The sequence below is a fragment of the Periplaneta americana genome, chromosome 4 (genome assembly GCF_040183065.1).
Source record: "Periplaneta americana isolate PAMFEO1 chromosome 4, P.americana_PAMFEO1_priV1, whole genome shotgun sequence".
NCBI classification, from domain to species: domain Eukaryota; kingdom Metazoa; phylum Arthropoda; class Insecta; order Blattodea; family Blattidae; genus Periplaneta; species Periplaneta americana.
The window spans coordinates 139,744,777-139,769,914 of NC_091120.1; the positions used below are offsets into that span (position 1 = coordinate 139,744,777).

Genomic DNA, 25,138 nt, shown 5'->3' on the forward strand with positions numbered 1-25,138 from the left:
GAATTATCATTCAATACATTTTTAAAAAAAAGTACATGAAGACAAACTGTAAATATAACACCTTTACTAATTATTGAAGAATGGGATCATACACATTTAGAACAATATAAAAACATGTACAATATTAAATGCTGTTATTTGGGGATTTATTACATAATAGTCTGGAGGGGAAAATCCTCAGCGTGATATACCTAGATTGTACGAGTACTAAGAAAAAGTGAATTCTTTTTCATTGTTCCAGAAAATATAAATTAGAGTTATTAATTTTAAAGACGTACAAAAACGTTACAATTATCACAATGATACACTGTAACAGGTAAATAGAAATTAAATAGAAAAATTGATCTTTGTGGCTGTACTTCTTACTCTAATGTGTAAAACTTCACCTTTCCTGTGCAGTAGTTTATAGATTAAGAGCGTCACTTTCATAAAGTGGGAAGTAATTATTTAAGCTTAATACAAATGTTGAAACATTATCACAACAGCGTGAAGAGACATTTACAAATTATAAATACCTAAGGTACCTCAGAACGCTGTTAACTTTACAAAACGATTTTTAAGTAACTGTTCCAAGATAAATTTACAACTTACCAGCTTAAATGAATTACAAGTACGTCTAAAAAATTACAAGTTATCTATGAACTAAGAACTAATTAAACAAGTACATATTAGTGGCATTAATATAAATATTCATTTTTTATACTATCGAGATTTAAAACTAACTATACATCGCCATCCCAGGTAAACACATCATTCTTTAATTAATAAAGATTTTTATGATATTTTAACAACAAACAACCACTAGTGTAACAAAAAACTATTCTAAAGGTATCAGACTTACCTTTTAAAAATATAAAGTAATGTGTGCTATTAGCAATTTTATATTTAGTACGGTAATATGAATTCCATATTAAAATTATATTTTCATAATGGACAACATTAACAGGTGACTTGTTACCTTTAAAAAGTTTGCATTCTTGTAGTAGTCCTAATAATAGTATTAGGACTTCAGTCACATTGTATATATTACACTGAAAAAAAAAACCACACACACACACACACACACGAATCCAAACTTCTTAATGACTTTGGACTAAATTTACATATTCCTAAAACTGAATTGTGTGTAATATCTCACAATAAGTATATTCCACAATTGAAGGTAAGACATTCTTAATTTATATATAGAAAACAAAAAAACAATTATACAGCGTGTCCCACTTGAAACGCCCTATTTTTCTTTTGTGATGATAAATTAATGTATATGTATTTTGTGTTTTTCGAGGTGTCATACAGTAGATGAAACGTATGAGTTGTGTTGGAATTTTTTTGTTGGATTTTTAAAATCATGCCAGGTGTGGTGGTGGCAGCAGGCAGAGTGAAATGGCGACCGTCGCAGAGAAACCACAGGTGGTACGCGGAACTTGGCTTGATGGTGGCAGTGCAACGACGATTCCGTCAGGAATTCCAGAGAAATCCTCCCAGTTGCAAGACGATTAGAGTATGGAAACATAATTTTTTTGGAGACTCGTTCAGTGGTTGAAAAGCACGGTAGTGCGGACAAAGTGTATCAGGTGACAATGTGCAGCGCATTGCCGAAACATTTCAAAGAAGTCCACGTAAGTCCGTTCGTAGAGCCGCTCAGGAACTGACTACACCAAAATCAACTGTTCATGGAGTTATGCGTGTATGCGACCCAAGTATTGAACTTCCATCAACTGCGTGAGCACATTGAGAAGTAACAATCAACACACATGGACAGAACTCGAACACCGGCTGGATATCCTTCGTGTGACTGGTGGGGCACATGTGGAAGTGTTATATTTCTATACAAACTTGATGAGCAAGACTTTATTTAAGTTTTTAGTTCATTTCGATATGTCCAATATTTTGGGAGAAAAAGTGAAATGAAAATAGGGCGGTTCAAATGAGACACGCTGTATTTAAAAATCAGCATGCTGTATTAATACCTCTAAGAGAATTATCATTCTTCTCTTAACAACATAGAAATGCACAAGAAAACCTTGTACTCATGATTGTCTTACATTTACAAATTTTCTAGAAATACTAATTGCAAATATATAACTTGTTCAGATATAAAGTCACCATGCATGTAATACATTATGTTTTGTAATACATTTCACAAAAATGTTTTTAATTTTCTTTTGGCACAGCCAATATTTGGCATGATTATTGAACAATTTCCAATAATTACCATATTATATACTAAACCACATTTTCCTTACAACATAGTTTACACTGTAACTTTCATGGCATACTTAACTCCATCGTATCTTGAGCACACACCTAACAAATGATAACATAAAAAAATCCTCTTACTATTCACAAATACATTTCACACGTGGATGATAAACAACAAATAATAATCATAGTACTGAGTGTGTAATAATGACGCTATTTTGAGCCAGGTACACAATTTTAATTACCGGTCAATAGGATCCGGTGAGAACATGTTATATGTAAATATAATAAAACTGAACTATTTGTTGCACCTTGTCTCTTAAAATATTATTAACTTGGGATGGATTAGGAATAGTTTTCATTGATCCAGAAATTCACATCTGAACATACTGGTACCGAGAGTGAAATTATAATACATAATTGATTAAACACGAAGAAAGTGGCAAAAGTTTAGTTAACCTAACACTACTATTTATTACTCCAAGATGTTCAAAATCTCTTGAACAGCCCTGGTCTAAATACAATTCTAGATGCTTTTTCTTATTTAACACTCATACAAGGCTTATTTACAATGGGATTGGTACGGTGCGGATCTCATATAGGACGACAAAGACAACATAACACATCGTATTTTGATAATGGAGAAATATGCATTTCCGTGAGAGGATTTTAAACTTACAATTGACTTGTTAATCGGATATGAACAACAAATATGTTACGCAGTGTTTAAGAATAGTAGTAATTTAGTAAAGAAGTTTTTATCATGACGAGTGCATTTACTTCATATATTGCCACGTAATTAATGTATTATTTGCCTCAATTAAGAAAATTCATTTAGTAGCAATGCTCCGTAAAGTTTCCATTCAGAAAAATGTTTAACTAAACCATAATTTTACACAAGTCCTTAAACTTTAAGGGCCTAATTCATCGACATTTTTAGCGCGGGTTTCCGGTGGATGATCAGCGTTTTTCGTATTCATAAACCAGTGTTAGCGATAGGATATGATTTGAATTCTGTACAAGTAACCAGTCGATAGCCAGGGCTAGCTTAGTACGCTCGTAGCGCGTGCTGCGAAATGTCTATGAATAGCATCCTAATACACTACAGACTGTACTTTTTTTATCATCAAGAACATAACAATCCAAATATGAGATTTTCCATGAAGGTGGAATATGTATGCAGGTTCTGATAGAGATGTCAAGTTCCAGCACACTGTGGTCTACTCAAAAGTCTACTTCCGAACACAATCCAAATGTTTATTATTTTCGTTTTCTCCCCCCCCCCCCCACAAAGTTACGCTATACTCACATGGGAGGAAGAAGAATAAAGTACATAAGGTTTGCTAATGATATCAGCGTATAGGGAATTACAAGTATGGTCATTTCGCGTCGGTACCTTTGATGTAGCAGGACTGATTTCAATTACCTTCAAACCAGCTTGAGCGTGAGATTCTGATTTTTCTCTAGAGTTGGCGCTGACATCACACCAGCTAGCAGTCGACACAGCGGAATGTAATAACAGACATGCAATTAATACATCGAGGTACATTATGTACTCAAACAAAATAAATTGTACCGATGAAATAATAAATCCGTCATTATCTGTAATGTCTAGACCAGGCCTGCACAAGGTTTGCGCTCTCCAAGCCGGCTCACAGCTCATGAGCGGAATGCAGATATTGGCTGCGCTCTGTATAAGGGTGGACTGGAAGAAGGGGTGATCTCGTACAAAATGTACACAAGGTGTTCATGAAATGAATTTCCGTTCAGCGTTTACAAAACTATCTTGGACTGTTATTAATTAATAAAGAAATATTTATTTTACAGAAATAATAGAAATTCTATAGCTACTTAAATGTGCAATATCATTTTGTTAAGTTTTCATTTATCATTACATGAAAATGAGGTTTTATGCTGTTGGCAGCTGAAAGGAACAGTAGCCTACTGATCGTAATGAAACATCAGTTACAGATGTTCGATGCCTGCCTTTATTAAAGTTGATTATAGAAAACAGTTGCTCACAAATATAAATGTTGAGCCAAACATAGTAATCATTTTCACAGCCAGCCTGTGTATGCGTGGTTATTATTGCTAAGGTTTAGTCTTGTAAAACTCAACCAGACTAGTAGTATTATTCAAACGGTCTTTAGCCCTTAGTTCATGCTGTAAATCGTTAAATGTTATGTTTCATTTAACGACGCTAGCAAATGCCAAGGTTATATCAGCGTCGCCCGTGTGCCAAAATTTTGAGCCTGTCGCATTTAAGCACACTTAAATGTTATGTATGATACTGTTTCAACTGGTGTTGAATGAATTTATTATGACTATTACACTTTTACTACGTCACACTACTTTCGACCAATAAAATGGTACGAAAGGACGTCTTTCAACCAATCATGGCTGCTTATCGCACAATTTTATCGCGTCCCTAGCATTTGTTTAATTTTATCGCGTCCCTAGCATTTGTTTATTTTTATCACTACCCTAGTATTTGTTTCTTTGTTTGCCAACATTTCAAACTGCACTGGTCTGGACATCAAAAAACAGAAAATTACAAACCACTCCAGTCGATGACAGTACTTTAAAATATGACTCGCATTGGCATTCAAGAACAAGAATTAATAAAGATCACAGGTCATATATGAAGAGCACCATTCGGAAATCCTGAATAAGTTGAGGGATACACCATGTACATCAACGAGTACGCACACGTCCAATATAACATAAACTGAACCACCAACACTAAACCATTCAAATTTGAAAACTGTACCTACATTCAATAATTGTTTCTTTTAAAATTATTCATGTTTATTTTTATTTCATCATCGTTAATTAAAACGTTTCTCGTTTATTTCATCATCCCTAATTAAAACTTTTCGAGTTTTTTAATCCTTCAGGGAAGAACTAAGATTGTATTTCTATCAATGTTATTTTATTAACAATAAACAATAAACAACTTGTTTATATTATTTAGGTTATGTTTGTTATAGCTTCTGCTATATGATATTATGGAGTCACGTATCAGAGATTGTTTAACACTATGATTTATTGAAAATCATCTGTCAAGTGACGTTGATTACTGAGATCCGGATGACTGAAGTGGAATACAAATGTTTTAATAAAAATGAAACTGAATCAACAAAGCCTTCTTGACTAGTGACAGTCCACAGAGTTCAATGATAATTCCATAGTTGGCACAACTGATACCGGTAACAAGGAAACATAATCATCATAATCATAAAACACTACTTCCATCTAGCGTAATGTTGAGATGGTACAATAATACATTTGAAGACAGTTATTTTCGTAAGTCAATTAATATTTTATTGTATTGGAGTACTTTGTTACTTCTAATATTTATATAGGCCTACTTTCTTCTAATCGTGTAATAGTCAATTAAATCCCACTCGAGTTTTGATTTTCTCTAGATAAATCTGCTGTGTTCCACTCGCAGATTTATCGATAAAATCAAAACCTCTAGTGAGATTACTGTTGATAACTTTAAACTTTTTTCCATTTAAGATAAGATCTTGGAACATAGAATTAAATTCATTTTGAATTTCAATTAATATTTGAACATAATCGTTTAACATGGCTTCATCACGAGCAGTTTCTATCGTGCGAAAGTGAGCCATATTACCTTCCCGAAACTGACTTACGAAAAGTGTGAGTGTGCGACTGAAATCCCGTAATTTATTCAACACATCAACAATGCGCTGGCCTTTTCCCAGAAGGGAGATATTTATAAATTGTTGAAGACTATAAATTCTAACGTACCCTACCTCATGTAATAATGCAACTTTCAACTCCTGAACCTTTCTACTGCGATTTTCACCTCAAAACTACCGTATCTCTATGTGTGGACTAGTAATGACGCATTATATTATATTTTCCTCTTTCTTTCAAACTTTTGTGGCAGATAAGTATTCACTCCAGCTGCTGTGAAACAATAAGCATTCTCCCATGCAATATTGAAAGAATTTGCCTGATGATCACTTTTTCGTCTTTTAGATTCCCCCATTATGTAGCCGTAGATAGGCAAAGTGAAATAACTACTGATAATATACACTACACCAGATAGCTGAGTGGACTATCCTCTACCTGTAGCAGGCATACGTCATTCCGACGTAATTTTCCGGCGAGCTGTTTGGACAGCTCTCCCGGCGGCCGCGCTCGTTGAGCGCCGTTTGTGCAGGCCTGGTCTAGACTCTAGAGTTCCTTTACAATGAGAGTTGAGACGTTTACACCAACAACAATTAAAACATGTACTGATTTGATAGCGCTGAAAATGGAAAAACAAAACTCCTAAGAGAAGTAAAACCATATGCCTATTATATTGTATATAAATATTAAACGAATTGGTACATAATTTTATAATGTATTATATTATTTTATAATATAATTTATTATAAGTTATATAAAACAAAAAAAAATATTACAACTCGTTTATCACTCAGAAATATGGAAAAGCTGTTAACTTGAATTTATTTGAAGCAAAGCCGTTACTGGATTATGCAGCAAGGAAGGCGATGTTTGCATCCTGTGTCTCAACTCTTATATTCAATTATTATCGAGGAGCTCTTAGTGTATGCTCGATTACACTAACCTTTGGCGCTTGAAAGTGGAACTGAACGCCGGCGCACAGAAACAAAACAGGAAAATTCGCTCAGTGTTCATTCTATATAATCCATAATCGCTGATGATACGGTGTTTGTAGAGGAAGAGATGATACTAAAAGACGTGCTAATGGAGCTAAATGACAGCCGTGAGCAGTATGGAACGAAGACCATGCTTACCGGAAGGAAAATAAAGAAGGTAAACGTGCGAATTGAAATGTGGCAGTGGAACAAGTGGACAGCTTCAAATATTTGGAATGTACTATACATAGTAACACGAGCTGATTCCAAGAAGTAAAAATGAGGATCGCAATGGCAAAGGAAGCTATTAAAAGGAAAAGGAGCATTTTCTGCGGACCTTCGGAAAACACTAAGAAAGAGACTAGTGAAATGCTTGTGGGGAATGTGGCATTGTATGAGGCAGAAACATAGATATTACGAAGACATAAAGAGAAACTACTGAAAGCATTTGAATGATATGTGGATATGAAGAAAAATAAAGCATGCGAAATAGACAGACAGAATAATAAATGAAGTTGTGCTAGAAAAAGTAGATCAAGAAAGAATACTGAAACTAAGCAGCCCTGACCAACCAGCCGGCTGCCGGCCTCACATGTCGAAGCAGAGATGGACGACCATCCAACCAGAATGGAGGTATCGCGTGGTTAGCACGATGATCCCCGTAGCCGTTATAGCTGGCTTTCGCAACCGAATTTCGCTACCTATCGTGGCTCCCCAAGTGCATCACGATACTGGGTGGGCATCGGTTCCATACACTAGCCGAAATTTCATGAGAAAATTTCTTCCCCCATAAGAGCTCGAACCAGCGCGCATTCCATAACGCGAGTCCTAGGCAGGATGTCTTAGACCACGACGCGGGACAATAATAATAATAATAATAATAATAATAATAATAATAATAATAATAATAATAGTGCAACTTAATATTAAAATTGTCGTATTATGAAGTAATTATGCACACCAAATTAATACTACTTTGTTGCTTAATAATATATTTTTCTTTCTAACACAAGAGCAGTACTTAGGTGATTTGTTACCATTGTATCTATATAAGATCATACTAACTTTATATTAGATTTTAAGACTACAGTAAATAATGTTAATATTACTCTGTTATCCCGATTGAACTATTATTTCTTATCTTATAGTATTCCACAACCACATTCTATAGTTATTTCAAATGTCAGAGGTTTGTTTCTTTATAGCTGCTGATATAAAATCACAGTTACTGTAACACTTTGTGTAGACATTCAAGTCTTATTACAGGCATAAGATAATTACATGTAAAAATTAACAACTTCGCTAATAATTTACTTGTAAAATAAATTAGTTTTGCGGTCTTTCTCACCTAATATCTGCAATGCATAACGAAAGGCTACTTCAATTCTCCACCATTTTGATATGAAATAAACATAAATATACACTACTTACTCGTACACATAATGTCCCAGATGTAAATCAACAAACTTCGTCAGATTATTTCAGAAGTCAAAGCAGAAAAGTTCATATATATATATATATATATATATATATATATATATATATATATATATATATATACGTATGGGCCAACTGACTTTGGTATCGATACAGTATCCATTAATTCACAGTGTTCTGCCCAGGGCAGGTCTTTCACTGCAATCGTTCCTATTTTCCGCCTTCCTCTTAGTCTCCCCATACGATCCATGTACCTAAGGGCAATGTATTAGAGTATGGAATAATGAATAAGATTTTTCTATTAATGCTCTTAACACTCCCATGGTTTGAATTTCATCGCAATGTTCTGGCAAGCAGTGGAGTTATGACGTCACTGTGATAGCGCAAACATAGTCGTGAAGTGAGTGAAGTTAAGTTTTCAAGGTAACCGCATCAGGTTAAACGCAGAAACTGCTCAACAAGCATATTCGTCATCGCTAAGAGGTGTATCAGTGCCATGGCCTGCTCGGTCACCTGACCTCTCCACACTAGTTTTCTTTTTTTTTAAAGCTCTTTAAAATCAAGGTATACTTGAATGGTAAGCCTCAACTGACACAACATGTAAGTTTCGCTATTGTTACTACCAGGATCGACCTTTAGTGGATATGATCGGTGGAATAACGCCCAGAAAAATGCTCAGAGGTCTGACATTTTTAATGTCTCTGGACGTAATATCATTAATAATGAGAGAAGCAGTGTAAAATAATGTGTAAATCAGCATCAATTACAAAACTTCGAATGTCGGCCTGGGTAGTCGGTATAGCGCTGGCCTTCTGTGCTCGAGGTTGCGGGTTCGATCCCGGCCCCGGTCGATGGCATTTATGTGTGTTTAAATGCGACATCCTCGTGTCAGTAGATTTACTGGCATGTAAAGGAACTCCTGCGGGACAAAATTCCGGCACACAGGCGACGCTGATATAACCTCTGGAGTTGCGAGCGTTTTAAATAAACATTATTTAAATTTAACAAAACTTCGACTTAAATGCGATTTGGCACATGATGCATTTGAACATTTTTGCTTTGATTGGCCTTCAAAATATTCTGATTAAGACTCTCTTTTTATGTCTGGGATATACTGTACAATTATTATTTTTAATAACATTCTATGTAAAGTTCTTGAATAGCAGCATAAAATGTAGTTGTGTGAAAATATAATAGTGCAACTACATGAAAATTTGATTCTAATTGTATTACATGGGTATTGGTGAGAGTAACATATCCTGTATTGCAATCATAACACTGTGTACTTCTGTTATAAATATGAGTGACGCTTGGTTTGAAAGTTTACTGAAGACAACCCGTACAACTTATCCCACTCCTCTTGTATAAACTAAAGGTTAACTAGTATTATACATTTCTGTAATGGCCTTACAATTTCATCTTGAGAACTTGTGGATATGAATACCGTGAAACATTTCTTTATACATGGTCTATGCATTTTTAATACGGAGTATTTACTGAGTAGAAAATAAAATTAAGAAGCAAATTCTTGGAGCTTATTTTAAAAAAGTCAGCAACTTCATTGTCTATGGGCTTATAATAAAGTACCTAGCTAATTTTTCAGTGCTGACAGTGAATGTTTGTACTTTTCGGACAAGTTGACAGTAAATAATGTAAAAGAGTAAAATTCCATTAATAATAATAAAAAAGCAGTGCACACCAGCAAATCGACAGACAGACAATATTAAAAATAAGTTTTTCTCTAATCAAGTTTATTCTTTAATCAAAACATCAGAGAAAGCATTTTTCATCATTCGAATATTTGTATATAGAGAGTTCCTATGAAGACCTGGTAGTAATTTTCTGTCGGTTTAATGACGATAGTGCGAGACGCCTGGCCCGAATGGGACTGTGTAAAGAAGCGTGCATGGAACTGTCTGTACGATCCCTCGCCGCCCGACAACAGATTTTGTTAGTTATATGTTGGAGTGCGACCAGTCTGTATAGAAACTTTCTATATCGTCGTTGTTCCTGCAATAACTCCGATGTGCAAAATATAAGATTTTTCAGTAGGAAGAAAAAACACATTTATTCATCCTATGGCATCCGTACAAAGGAGACTGTGAATTCTTATATTTTCGAAACAAAGAAATATAATTACATATAGGAGATTTTATTATTTGCTGCATCATTATTTAAGTTATTTAATAGAGCAAAAATCTGAAAATCGATAAATATGTCACACAGGAGTTATTGCAGGAACAACGACGATATACTTCGAATAATGAAACGTAAAATATGTGAATGAACGTAATCTATTTTAGAACCAGCCTCGAAAACTTCAGCGAAATTAAAATGCTATCCTCATAATCATACAGGGTGGGGCGTAAGAACCAAGTGTTTTTAAAATAATAATAAAATAATTAGTTTTTGTTTTCAACACAATTTATTGGTAGAACAACATTTGTGAGAAAATACCATTTCAATTATGAGCGGAAAATTACATCTGGCATGTGATGTCCGTCTGCGTTGACGCATTGTTGAAGGCGCTGACGAAAATTGATCTCTACTCTTTCCGGGAAATCTCTGTTGACTTGGGTGATGTGTTGACGTACTGCGTCCTTTAATTCATCTAATATTCGGGGCTTATCCTCGTTAACACGTACCTTTAGGTACCCCCATAGAAAAAAATCACATGTGGCCAGGTCAGGGGACCGAGGGGGCCACGAAACATCACCAAATCTGAAATGAGAAAATTGGGGAAACAGAGGGCAAAGAATTGCCATTGACGCTCTGGATGTATGCGCCGTGGCCCCATCTTGCTGAAACCACAAACGTTGACGATCAGTACCTCTTCTTTGTAACTCAGGGATGAAAAAGATTTTAATTATCTCAATGTAACGCACAGAGTTTACAGTAACTATAACCCTTATTTTCATGAAAAAAGTAGGGACCGATGACGCCAAACTGTACCATCGCGCACCCAACTGTTATTTCAGGGCTATGCAGAGGTTTTTCGCAAGTGTCGCGGATTTTCAGTAGCCAATACCGAAAATTTTGTCTGTTAACGGCTCCATTAAGGTGGAAATGGGCTTCATCATTAATTGCAACCATACTGATCGTGGAGTGCGAAATTCAATCGTTGGGGGTAATCCCTTACATTGAATTTCTACACAACCACCCATCTTGTATGGGTGTAAATGTAAATCGTCATGCAAAATCCGTTAAACTGTACGATTGCTGATTCCAAGTGCAAATGAATGTCTTCTAGCAGAGCGTCCTGGGCTGCGCAGTATCGCATGTCTGACTCAACATTTTCCGGAGTACGCACTCTGCGTTGGGGGCCGGGCGGTTTATTCTTCAGTATTGCGCCTTTTGTTCAAAGATTGTTAACCCAACATAAGGTTGTGTTATGCACGGGAACAGAATCATTGCGATTAATATTGAATCTGTAGCAAAACTCACGCCGACTCGACAATCCTTACAAAATAATCATATGCAAACATGCGTCCACTGTTCCATGATGCCGACTGCAGGTGAAATGCTACGAGCCACGAAATGTACTGTCACATGCCGCACGTCTCTCCCTTTCATAATGACCGAGTACAAGCCATTCCAAAAAGACTTAGTTCCCATGCCCCACCTTGTATAAGGCAGACGTTTCAAGGTATTATAAGATTCCTAGTTTTTGCTCATAACCATTCCATATTAATTCTTTAAACTTTCATATCTTGCATTAAGTAGGCCAATACTTGGTGTCTCGTGCAAAGTATTTTTTATTCATACCTTCTTTATTTAAAAACTTACACGAAAAATATTTATTGATATTTATTATTCTATTTCAGGGCTTAAGTTCTTTGTCTCTTATCATTAAATAAAAATTCACTGTACTAACTTAGTATATAAAAGTAAATTCTTCAAATCTTATTTTGTTAATTTTCACGTTTCTACCGCCAGACTACATGGTATGAATGCATTTAGGAGCGTGAGGGATAACAATCTCACGTCTTCTGAAAGCCGATAATAGGAGCACTTTGGATATTATCACTGTCTAGTATATAGTCACGAAGCTTGAGTTTATGAGGGTACTAGAAACAATAGACTGTGCAGGTACTATTTCGCATTGTCTGTAATGAGGCGATAGTAGCGATCCTAGTGGTTAGCAACTATCTACGGGTGCATATTTACTGCGTAATGAGCTTCGTGACTGTATATATTAGACTGTGATATTATGATGCATCATTTATACATTTCCTATGATAAACTTTGTAGCAGAGGGCTTGTATGGATATTCATCAGTTCATTATTTACAGTAAAGAGAAAATCAAGCTATATGAATTGAAAATATGCTATCCTCTAACTCGTGCGTTTAGTTTAAGAGTATGTTGGTTAACGTACTCATATTCTCCTGCGGTGGCTGAGTGGTCAGACCTATACTATCTATCTATCTATATATATATATATTATATATATATATATATATATATATATATATATATATAACTTGATTTCCTCTATCAAGTGCCACTTTTTCCAGACGACATTTTATAAAAACCCTGTATATGTGTATCATATTTTCAATACATTAAATATAACAGAGAATAATAATTATAACTTATACTCACAATCGTGTGCACTGACGTTTCTAATGTAATTATTAAAAATGTAAACAAAAATCTAAATTAATTTTATAGCTTCATTTTAATTAATTTCATGATACGAATAATAGATATCGATTAATGAACACAAATTATTATAAAACTATCCACACTGAACTTTAACGCTCAACGAACACTTTACAAAGCAACTAGATGGAATTATCAATTTGACACTTAAATCATTTCGATTTCATTACGAGAAGATATAGCCTATAATAAATTATGGAATACACCGGCCGGCAAAAAAGAGGGATCACTTTGTAAAAAATTAATAAAAAGCAATAAATAGCAATATTCAGAGGATATTACATTAAGGTACTGTAATGAGTACAGAAACAAGCATTTATTTTATTTATTTTTTTTTTTTTTGGAGATGAATAGGCGTATAATATACAAGAGATCATAAAATGCCACTCTATGAACTACTTTCCACTCTAACCACTTGGCCTTGTGATTGTTTATTTATTGCACCGACCAGCAATAAAACCTTTCAAGTTTTACAAACAATAAGAGCAAAAGGTATTGCTGGAATGTGTGGCACAATTTCTGTTACAAGCAGCGAGGGCTATAGCTTTGTTTGAGGATGGACGAAACATTCGTTTTGCAGGCCAATGCCATCGTGCGTAGTTTGAAAGACCCAAAATGTTTTATGATTCCGTTAAATCGGTACACCCATAGAGACCGGGATGACAGCTTCTTGCTCATCCCCATGGGTGGGCAACTCGTATTCTCAAATGTGAACACAACCTCAGTGCAGGTAGAACGGACTCTGTACTAGCTATAGTGTCTGTATGCGGTTTTTGCAAGACACAAGTTCGCTTGCGTCTGCAATAAGTGGCGGCTCGTTTTAAGTGAAAAACAATATAATCCCCAGATAATTTTCCTTTAGTGATGAGTCGAAAGAGAAAGAGTTTTTTTTTTAGAAGGGAGGGAAAGCTTGTATTATGTTCTATTACACTTTCTTACGCATGACATTTTATGTCACAAATAAACACAATGAAGGTTTTAGTAAAGAAATACTGTCTAGATCTGCTTTAGAACAGCTAAAGGTAAAAATCAAATATCGTTAGCACGTTGTGTGTGTGAGTTACAGAAATGCACAACATATGATCGACTAAGAGCATTTAGGAATAAATTTGAAACGTGGCAGTATCATGTAGAACATAGGCAACTTCACTTTTCTTGACTGTAAACTATCTTGAAGGGTGATAAGAAAATCTTATCAAATATAAGACTCTATTTCAAAACCCACAGCAGAATTCACTGGTACGTTTGGAGAAACGGTGACAATTGTCAAGGAATCGAGATTTTTCTGAAATCCGTTTGGCTTACAGCCGATAGAAGATCCTGATAGTTTATAGCTTGAATTGATAAATCTACAGAACAGCATACCACTAAGATTCCAGCGAAATCAGGAATTGAACTGTTCGTAATGACGCCTAAATCAGAATTTCCAAATATACTCTTTGCTTCCTTATATAGTGTATGTGCTTGAGGCATAGTTTAATACAAGAAAGAAGTGTAAAAGCTCTCAATGTAAAGAAAGAGCTCAGAAGTAAGTTTATTTAATTTTCCGTGACATGTAAAAATACTTTCTTGAATTTGTGATTGTTTGCGAATACATTCTATTACTTTTCTGAGAACAGAGGAATACTCTTTAATAGTTGTATACTAATTTACAAAGCTAGAAAATAATGCAATTTTGTTATGTTTAGGTACAGTACTAATTATAATTATTGTACCATGGGTCATTCTGAAATTCAAATCATGGAATAAATATCACGACCATCTGCATGAGCCACCAGAGAGCATCATGGCAGTGAACTGCTTTTGCAGCGAAACTACAAACAACTTGTAACTGCTGCGGCTGGCTCCGTCTGTCTTTCTTTCTTTCAAGGTGTTTTAGCACTTTGTAAGCACGAGTTGCCCATCCATGGTCATTCACATAGCGTTTAGCGAGATCGCAACACGGAAGAAGTCCTGGACAGAAATCGTCTCCAGCATTAAGAAGAGTCACCATGAGTGAAAGGACTGTCTGAAGAAAAGTTCCGGTAGCCAATCTGACTTCCAGAAGACCTGCAATTGCTCCACAGCCCACTCCCCAGAACAGAGCAGCGCGGTAACCCAGCGCAATACCACACGTGACTATGGACCAGTGGTAAGTGGTAATGTTCTCGGCAAAGTCGCGATTTTGTCTCAAGTCACCTGATATATAGACAGCATGAAGAAGTCCTAGGGAGCGAGGTTTTCCTTACGACTCCTCCGAGAGGACATCGTTTGAAAGTGGCTATATTATGATGTGTAATTCACTGAACAACAAATGTTTACTTCTTGTCTTGCTGTGAAATAAAAATAGGTGAATATTACTAATATGTGTGTCCTAAATCCGAATTTGACATCCAAATTGCCCCCATCACGTACCATTTTCCGGGGAAAGTGAATTGAATTTTTTTTAACGAAAGAACTTATTTTTTAAATATATTTTTTCACTGCTACTCATAAAATTACAACACACTAGAGATTAAAAATGCCTCATAATACTTGAAAAATGTGTACTGGATATAAAAATGATGTTACATAGTTTAAAACACAAAAAAACACCACAACAATAAAAATATTTCATGTGTATAGTGAGGAAAATCTCGAAATTTGAACTGACCATTTAAAAGGATTTTCTGTATGACTTCTGTTTACAACTAGATCCAGGACTGTCTTTTACAAGGAAGCAGCTATATTCTGCAGGCATGTTGGATGATGATCTTCCTTTATATCGCCTTTTAATTTCAGATATTTCTTGATGAAATCTTTCCCCATGCTCGTCGCTTACCGCTCTAAGGTTAGGAGGAAAGAAATCCAAATGAGAATGTAAGAAGTGTATTTTGAGAGACATATTACACCCCATTTTCTCATATGCACTTAGCATGGTTTCCACAAGTTCGATGTAATTGTCTGCCCTAGAATTTGCAAGGAAATTTGAGCAACGAATTTTGAAAGCGCGTCATGCCATTTTTTTCTGTAACGGAAAGTTTTTCCTCAAATATAGAGTCGGCCATAACTTTGCGAATTTGTGGACAGATGAAATTCCCTCTTTTAATTTGTGTTCACTTAAACTTTTCTTTTAAATACTGAAAACACACCCTTGTTTGTTCATTGCGTAGACCTCACTTTGAACTGTTATGTAATTTACTGAACAGAAGTGACCACTATCTCTTTATTAAGAAGTACAAAAGAACAACCATAAAAAACTGGAAATAGGTCATAAATTCATGAAATACATTAGCTTTTGTTTTGGTTTACAACCCCCAACCCGCGCCTGAGCATTTATCGAAAAGTGAAATCATAGTATATCTTAAAACGTTTTTGAGTTGCTAGGCAATGGACGATTTGTTTATATTTGTTGTTGGTATTGTTTTGAAACACAGAGAAAGAAGCATTTAAGTGCGTATCAGTATGCAGCAGATTGTGCCTATTAACTTCAGTTTCTTATTGGAAATTTGCGATGACACACTCGCAATTCGAAAGCTTCTGAGTTTCTTTGGGGGAGGGGGGGTATGAGGGAAAGCATCGTCAGTAGTAGGATGGCATCAAACTACTATGAGTGACTCAACGATGAACATAAATCATCCTCAGGAAGACCTATTCTAGAGAATGGGGCTATATCCACCAAAGTAGAAAAGCAGCCACTCACAAGAAGCAGCGAATTGTCCGCAAGTCTTGGTGTTTCTACGGCCAGTCTGTCGCTCCCTCATAAAATTGAACAGTGTCTAAACGGCGATGACCAGATTGTATGAAATAGCCAAAACAGTTACAGTAAAAACTTTTCACACGACCCGACTTAATACGTGTTCAGACCTGAGTAACTCATATACTACAATCCTTAAGATTAGCAAAAATTATACACCACAATTTAAATCGCAAAGAGGAATTTACTAAAGAGAATGGCGTGAATATTGCACATGTTGACTTTGTTTCATAATTAATTATTATTGTTAATCCACAAAAATAATTAAGTTTAAAGTAAAAAAAACAAGTGATTCTCTTTTTTTCGTCGGCCAATGTATATGCATTGATATACTGTACATTATATTATAAAAATGGCCAAAATATCTCTCGAAAGTAGAATATGTTGACTTAAATCCTTTTACATTCACGAGGTACAGCTCATGTATTTTGTCAAGACACTCCCCCATTCTTCCTACAGAGCTGCGCACGAGATCGGATGAGTCTACTTACGAATTATAGGGGAACTTCCTTGAACTCTGTAGACACACGCCCGACCTTCCCTTCTACTCCTACCCTCTCAACAGAAATGTTGTTCCCGTACTGCGCATCGTGAATGTCTTGACAAAATGCATGAGCTGTAATGCAGGATGAAAGTAAGCAGTGGCGGTTCTAGAAAAAATATATTGGTTGGGCTAGGCCCAAATTTGAATTACTTATTCTGCAACGAACAGCATGATATTCATATTCTAAAATTATGATTAAATAAAAATGTTATTAGAGAAAAATCCCTCCACATCTTAATAGAGTTTAACTAATTCTGTCCTTTTCAAATCTTTTCCTAGGTACAATGACGGACACAGAAATAATGCAAATTTATTACAAATATCATGCTTCATTATGAAAAAGTAATAAAAATTACTGGATGATTAACGTTAATTGGGTGTCAAGCAAAACTCTTACATCACAATGACTACAAAATTGACTGCTCGGCAGATTTTCACAGATTCACTTTAGTTTCTGACCGGTTATAGAAGTATAAAAATACATTCCGTTAACAGCACTTCCAAACAGCGTCATTCTACATTACTTACAGCAACAGAGTTCATGGTATAAATTTACGTATGTTTTCCCACATCTCATTGACGCCGAGAAGAGTGCTGTAAGAAATCACTTGATGATGACCTACTCATTTAAAAGAAATACTTATTTTTAACCAATCAATTACGTAGGCTAAAACCGCCACTCAAAGAAAATGAATTTATTCTATAGGTATATAAACTCACGTTCAATTGTTCCTTGAATTAATAATGTTTAGATATGTCCTATTTCTTAGTCAAAATGAAGCCATTCCAAGAGTGTAAAAGTACAAAATGAAATTATAAAACACTTCTGTACTCAGCAAGAGTTAATATTTAAGCAATATTACTTTATTACACATTAAATTTAGAGAAATGTTACTATCATCACAGTGAATATTACATAAAATTTTATATACATAAAACCGTATATACTTATTAATTTCATTACAATCAGAATCATTTAGCTATGTGTATAAATAGAGATTCTATATTCAATTCAATCACTGCGAGCAGTCATCATAACCAGCATACTTTACCATGATTTGCTCTTTACAAGATCCGCCGAAGAAATTGGGAGTAAAGTGGCAATAAAAATGCCACGAAATACTGCCTGATACATGCATCACAGTGATTTGATGCCCGAAATGCAGTCTCGCACATGTTCCCACTTGTACTCTTTTTGTTATGGACAATAAACACCTGCAAAGAAAGAGAGAAGCAAGTTAGTTATACCACAAAGTACTAATGGTGTCCAATGTACGGTGAAATTGTATCTTGTTTTTTCTTAAACCACATTACCAACGAATAAAAGAAGATAGGTATTATCGTTACCACACACAGCAAAGTCCCGATGCTTCAAACACAGACTAAAGCTACAAATTAAGTACCACAGAGCATCTCCTTGAACCCTGAAAAGTCTTGCAATTCATCCAGAAACAATTTCATTTCATTCTATATTTAACGATTCCCGGTCGTATTTTCGAAACCTTTACTCCGAAGACCTTCATTCCCGAATTGTGTTATTTTCAACTGGTCTTATTTCCAGCTACGCCAAATTTCCGAATTGTTTTTTTTTTCTGAACATTTACTAATCATTAGGGCTAAGAATTGTATGCCGTTACATTACGCTTCATGCGCCTCTGACTTTAGGTACCGGTATGTAATTACGTTGAGGTGGCGGATTTCAGTGTGTTTCGTTGAGCAATGAACTTTAGTTGATCGGTTACATTACGACCGAATACTGCTATTCGTAACAGGCAACATTCAACGTTCTGTAAAGAAGAATAATAGCAAGATGCCGAGGATGAAATTTGTGACTTAATTTCAAATGAGGAAATTTGTAATAATGATACAGATTTTGAGAAAAATAATGCTCATGTAAAATATTTCAAATATGCCCCCCATTGTTTCTGCGGAAGTGGAACGAAGTTTCTCTAGCTATGTATAAGGCTGTGTCTTCTAGCAACAGGCAATAATTCTCATTTGAAAATTTAAAAATGTGGTTTGTTATTCACTGCAACAATATATGAAATGAAAAATTATGTAAAACAAAAACGTAATACACTATCATATTAACATAGTGAAATAATAAGACTGATATTTGTCAATGTTATATTAGGTGTATTTTCTACAGACAGAAAGTAGCATGTAATTAGTCAATGATATTGTGACGAAACTGAATAGTTGAAACACGAAATAGGAAAAAATGTAGCAAACAAAATGAAAAAAAAATAATGGATAAACATTATTGATATTTAGCTCTATGTAAAATTTGTGACTTAATTTAAAATGAGGAAATGTATTAATAATGATACAGATTTTGAGATAGATAATGCTTATGTAAAATATTTCAAATATGTCCTCATTATTTCTGCAGAAGTGGAACGACGTTTTTCTAGATGTAAGGCTATTTTTTCTAGCAACAAGTAATCATTCTTCTTTGAAAATGTGGTTTGTTATTCACTGCAATAATATATGAAATGAAAAATTATGTAAAACAAAAACGTAATACTCCATCATTTTAACATCGTGAAATAAGAAGACTGAAATTGATGTCAATGTTATATTAGGTGTATTTTCTACAGACAGAAAATAAAATGTCTTTAAAATAATGCAAGTTTTCTTTAAGAAAGAAAATTATGTCTTTAAATTTTTCTTTACCTGATAGTTGTGTTTCAAAGTCAAAGGAGTGGCTTTCGACCACCCAAATGCTGAGGACTAGCTTACCGTGATGATAAGCATGAGTTCAAACGAACAAAAGACACTGCGTTAACTCACCCCAACTCTGAGACGTACTCAAAGTCAGAGGCGCACGAAGCGCACTGGTAGTATGACGGCATATATTTCTCAGGCCTAATAATCATATTTCCGAACGATTGCATTTTATTTATTATTCATATATCATTTACAAAGCAAATTTTTAAAGTGAAAATTGATGTCACAATGTTCTCAAGTACTCCATCCGGTGGAAGGATGCTGTAGTGTGGGTGCTAGGAGGAGCTGCGTTAATGATATTTATGATCGCACATCGCAAGTGCTGGCAGATTTAGTGGCATTGTAAGATCCAGCGCTTTCTGTTCTACTGTCGGTACTTCGTCTGCTGTCGGTTCCCGTGCCGGCCACGTTATTACTTTTACTCCTTCTTGGCTGTTTCGCAACGCTTCGTAGTTTGTGACTGTCCTTTCATTTTGATTTATCCGTTTGCACACCTTTAAGAACATCTATGAATTGAAAAATACTGGGATGAAGATGAAAGAACGTGCCATTGATGTATGAATGTAATGACTCACAAGCATTCGCTGTGAGCATTGAACTTGATGACATTTTTGCTAATCACAGAATGCATTCACTTCTGGAAGGAAAGAGAGGCCGAATTAAAAAAATGCACAGATTTCCGGGTTACGTTTCTTAAACTGTACTCAATCCAAGGAAAATAATGTTCCGTCAACATGTTGGACCTAAATGGAATCAGCAACCTCTTACTTTTTCATTGGATAAAACCTCGGGGACAGTCAAATGCAAGATTCATTCGAAGTCCACGCAAATGTCATATTATACAAAATTTAAACGTATGAATTGAATTTCCATAAGTAAAAAGACTAAGCTGCAGATAGGTCATTTTCACAACAGCATTAGCCCATGTATTTAATGTAAACACCTCAGGTAAAAACAGCAAAGAATTCGCTACCGGTAGTGTACTTGGTTGACTAGGGAAGGAATTCGGTTGTGCTTTTATCTATACCCTTTTCGCTGTAAGATAAATCCTAATGTAAACACAAGTACGTGGCTGTCATACCCGTAAATTCTAATGTAAACAGAAGTACGTGGCTGTCATACTCGTAAATCCTAATGTAAACACAAGTACGTGGCTGTCATACCCATGATTTGCTCCCAGTCGAAACACTCACACGACGTAGGAAAACATAGTTCCGTATATGGAAATCATAACCTTGTATTATTTGAAAATAAAAATTGAATTCTAGTTATTAAATACGACGAAACATATAACTTCACTCATGTGTAAAACTCTATATAAAAGAAAAACTACTTTTATATTTTGTTATTTACGTTCTGAGCGGGTGAATACTAAGAGTAATACCAAAGTAATCTGTTCTTGTAATAAGCTGGCGCCATTTGAGCTTGTTCTCGTAAGCACGTGTTAGTATGGCTTCTTCATACTCAAAGTGTGTGGTTACTAGAGTGGAAACCCTCTTAAAAGCAGAGAGAAAGAAATAGTGTTGAATGTATATAGTAAGTTCCAATTAATAAATTATAAAGTAACAATTTCCTAAGCAAATCAATGCATAGTAGTGAGGTTAGGTCTACTTTGACGAGTAACGGGAAATGTTTAACATGAAACAGAATGTACAGGAGTGGGCGGGATCACTTACTGAGAATCTCTGGCGCCAAACTGCGGCCAATCAAGCCTCACTTGAGTCACGTGCCACTGTTTACTGTAGAATTATTCTTACAACGAAAAGATTATATTTACCATCAACCGCATGGCCATCGAGTTCGCCCGGTAAGTATGCCCGTAACTTAGGTTCAAATCGCTATGTATAAGATTTAATGTGGAGTAAAACATCCAAGATGTCTACCTCCTGAAGTGCATTATGATTCAGGAAACAATTTATTGAGTACCCACTTAAGCAGACAATCTTTCGTTTTCTAGGCTGCACAAAAAAATACTGTTTACAAACCAGAAAGTATGGCATATATATTTCGTTTATAAAGCGTACAATTTAAACAGATGTAATTAATTTTGCACAAATACACACAGAACAGCCATTCGCAAACTGTAATTATTTTTCAGTATAATTTTTTATTTACGAAAATAATATTAAAAGAAAAAAGCTAAGAATTTTAAAATATACTAATGGGACATACGTGAGACCCTAAGCACATTCCGCTTTCAATTAACATTTTGTAAGACCTTGTTATGCATGTGCGAACTTCCATCCGTATAAAAAAAGGTTTAATTAGAGGTAATCCTTTAAGAAATAAAGTGGACTTTACGACTAGTAACCAAAATGCTTTAAAGTTTAGAAAAAGAGTCTACAATCTATACGCGTAATCATCTTGCCGAAAGGAGTAAACCGTTTAAGATTTAATTAGTAACGAAACGTAGAAGTAGGCCTAATTATACGTTCAATAATTAATGTCATCCATGAAAATATGGATATTGCTTAGTACGAACTTCACTGTTTCATTGTCATTTTATTCTACGCAATACGAAAAAAAGAAATAAAATAAAATAATGAAGAAAATCATCTGATGTTTCGCAGTGGATCGCCAATGTGTTTTTTTTTTTCATTTCAAATAAATGCCCGTTAGTTATTTTCACTAAAACTATAATAATATGTCATGTGTATCATTCTGAGACAAACTGACTCGTAAATACTGAAATTTAACACAAACTGATTAAAACCTCGGGCGGCCGGATAGCTCAGTTAGTAGAGCAGCTGAATACGGACAGGAAGGTCCGGGGTTCGATCCTAAGTGGTGACGGTATTTTCTCGTTGTCAAACTTCCAGAACGGTTCTGAAGTTCACTTAGCTGCCTGTCAAAATTGAGTACCGGATCTTTTCCGAGGGTAAAAGGCAGTCGGAGAGTGGTGCCAACCACACCACCTCATTCTAGTGCCGAGGTCAAGAAAGCATGGGGCTCTACCTTCATGCCCTCCCCCCGTGCCTTCATGGCATATGAAGGGGATACCTTTTTAATTAATATCTTAGCACAAACCAATGTACACAGACACAAAAAAAACAGGATACACAGGATGACGAAAAACCATTTTTGCAAGAATTTTCTAAGAAAAAAAAACTGGAATCCACAAAATCTCTAATAAAATGCTGGAATGGTACCTAGTAAATTTCTTAATCTATTTCTGTTCTTCACCTAATTCATTCATTCATTCATTCATTCATTCATAGTGTTCTGCCGAAGGTCAGATCTTTCACTGCAAGCCCAGCATTCTCCAGTCTTTCCTATTTTCTGCCTTCCTCTTTGTCTCCTCATATGATCCATACATATATCTTAATGTCGTCTATCATCTTCTTCTGACCCGAACTCCTCTCCCGTTCACCATTCTTTCCAGTGCATCCTTCAGTAGGCCGTTTCTTCTCGACCAGTGACCAGTCAATTCCTTTTCCTCTTCCTAATCAGTTTCAGCATCATTCTTTCTTCATTCACTCTTTCCAACACAGCTTCGTTTCTTATTCTGTCTGTCCACCACACGCTCCATCCTTCTCCATATCCACATTTCTGCCCCATACAATGCTACACTCCACACAAAGCACTTCACCAATCCCTTCTTTAGTTCTTTCTCCAGAGATCCGCAGAAGATGCTCCTTTTTCTATTAAAAGCTTCCTTTGCTTAATTGATAATCATCTTATAATCTCGTAAAAAAATCGACAAGCTATGCCGCATATTTTTACTAGAACTATGTGTTTCCCCTGTATTTCCCTCTTCTCCTTGCCGTCCCCTTGTACACCTTGTGTTTCCCTGTTTTCCGTCTCTTCTCCTTGTTCTACTGTCTTCTGTTTTTCTCCTTGCATTCCCCTTGTTTTTCTTGTATTCCTCTTGCTTCATTCGTGTTCCTCTTGTTATCTTTGTCTACACCTTGCTCTCATTCTATTTTCCTTGTTCTCTTTGTCGTCCCCTTGCCTTTCCTCTACTGTTCCTTATTATGATTAATGATCTATCTTTTAATACAAAGTGTGACGCAGTCCTTTTTGCTGATGACACTTCCTTTTTGTCTACTACGTATGACATTCATCATCTGTCTTTATTAATGGATTCCTATTTATGTGAAGCTGCTGGTTGTTTGAAGCTAATGGGTTGAAATTTAATAGATCTAAAACTCAGCTGATACTATTTTCATTAAATCATGTTCCTGATCAAATGATTTCAGAAGTTAAACTTCTTGGTATTACATTAGATTCAAAGCTTATTTGGGCGGGTCACATTGCGTTTGTGTGCAAAAGGTTGTCTCGTATACTTTATCTTTTGTGTAAATTAAAAGCTCTTGTAGTAGATATTTGAAAAAAAAAAGCCTATTATGCAATTTTTCATAGTGTATTTCATTGTGGTATTTGTTTGTCGGGTAACGGTGCTAATGTTAATTATGTTCTAATCTTGCAGAAAAAAACATTTCGTATTATTACTAATTCATCTTTTAATGCTCACTGTCGACCTTTATTTCCTAATACTAATATTCTTACTGTAATTAATCAATATATTTATGATTGTTTCGTCTATACCAAGATTAATTTAAATAGTCATGCTTCTCAATCCCAGCTTCACAAATATTGTACTAGAAATAATCATTATATTGCAACACCTACGGTCAGGTTGACAAAGACCAAGAAATGGTTCAATGTTATTTCTTTAGATATGTTTAATAGATTGCCTAAGAATGCCCACTCAGTTAGCTTATTTAGATTTAAAGTTGTCAAAAAAATGGCTTTTAGATAATTCTTTGTATCATATTAATGAATTTTTTGACAGCCATATGAACTTGGAATTTTAATGTTTGTTTTTACTGACCATTGTCTATAATTACGCTATTGTAATTCTGACAAATAAACATGATGGATTGATTGATTGATCATTTGTGAGAGGGCGTTGCATTTTTGTGAAAGTCAAGTCCCAAATTACTTCCTCCTTCCATACCTAGTGAGGTCAATGACATAGTTTCACGTTAAAACGTATAAATATCCTGTAATGCCATACGGGGTATAGTACAGCTCACACGCTTTCTTCACCGCGGCATGAGGAGATATGGTCAGCACTATATTCCAGCTACCTATTTACCTCCGAGGAGAACTGAAACTTAATTTAACAGGACATAGAGCGAATCTCAGAACCGTTCTTGAAGTTGAGAGAGAACTACTGCAATCAACCGGAACAGAATTCGGGACT

At 35.3% G+C, this 25,138-nt stretch overlaps 1 protein-coding gene across 1 annotated transcript in view; it reads right to left on the bottom strand.

The window, feature by feature from the left end:
• Positions 1-13,255: 13,255 nt before the first annotated feature.
• Ino80 (chromatin-remodeling ATPase INO80) overlaps positions 13,256-25,138 on the bottom strand; it is a 454,888-nt gene continuing 443,005 nt past the window's right edge. Inside the window, exon 31 of the mRNA XM_069824011.1 lies at positions 13,256-18,414. The gene's annotated coding sequence lies outside the window, so the exon portion shown is untranslated. The remainder of the gene's footprint in view (positions 18,415-25,138) is intronic.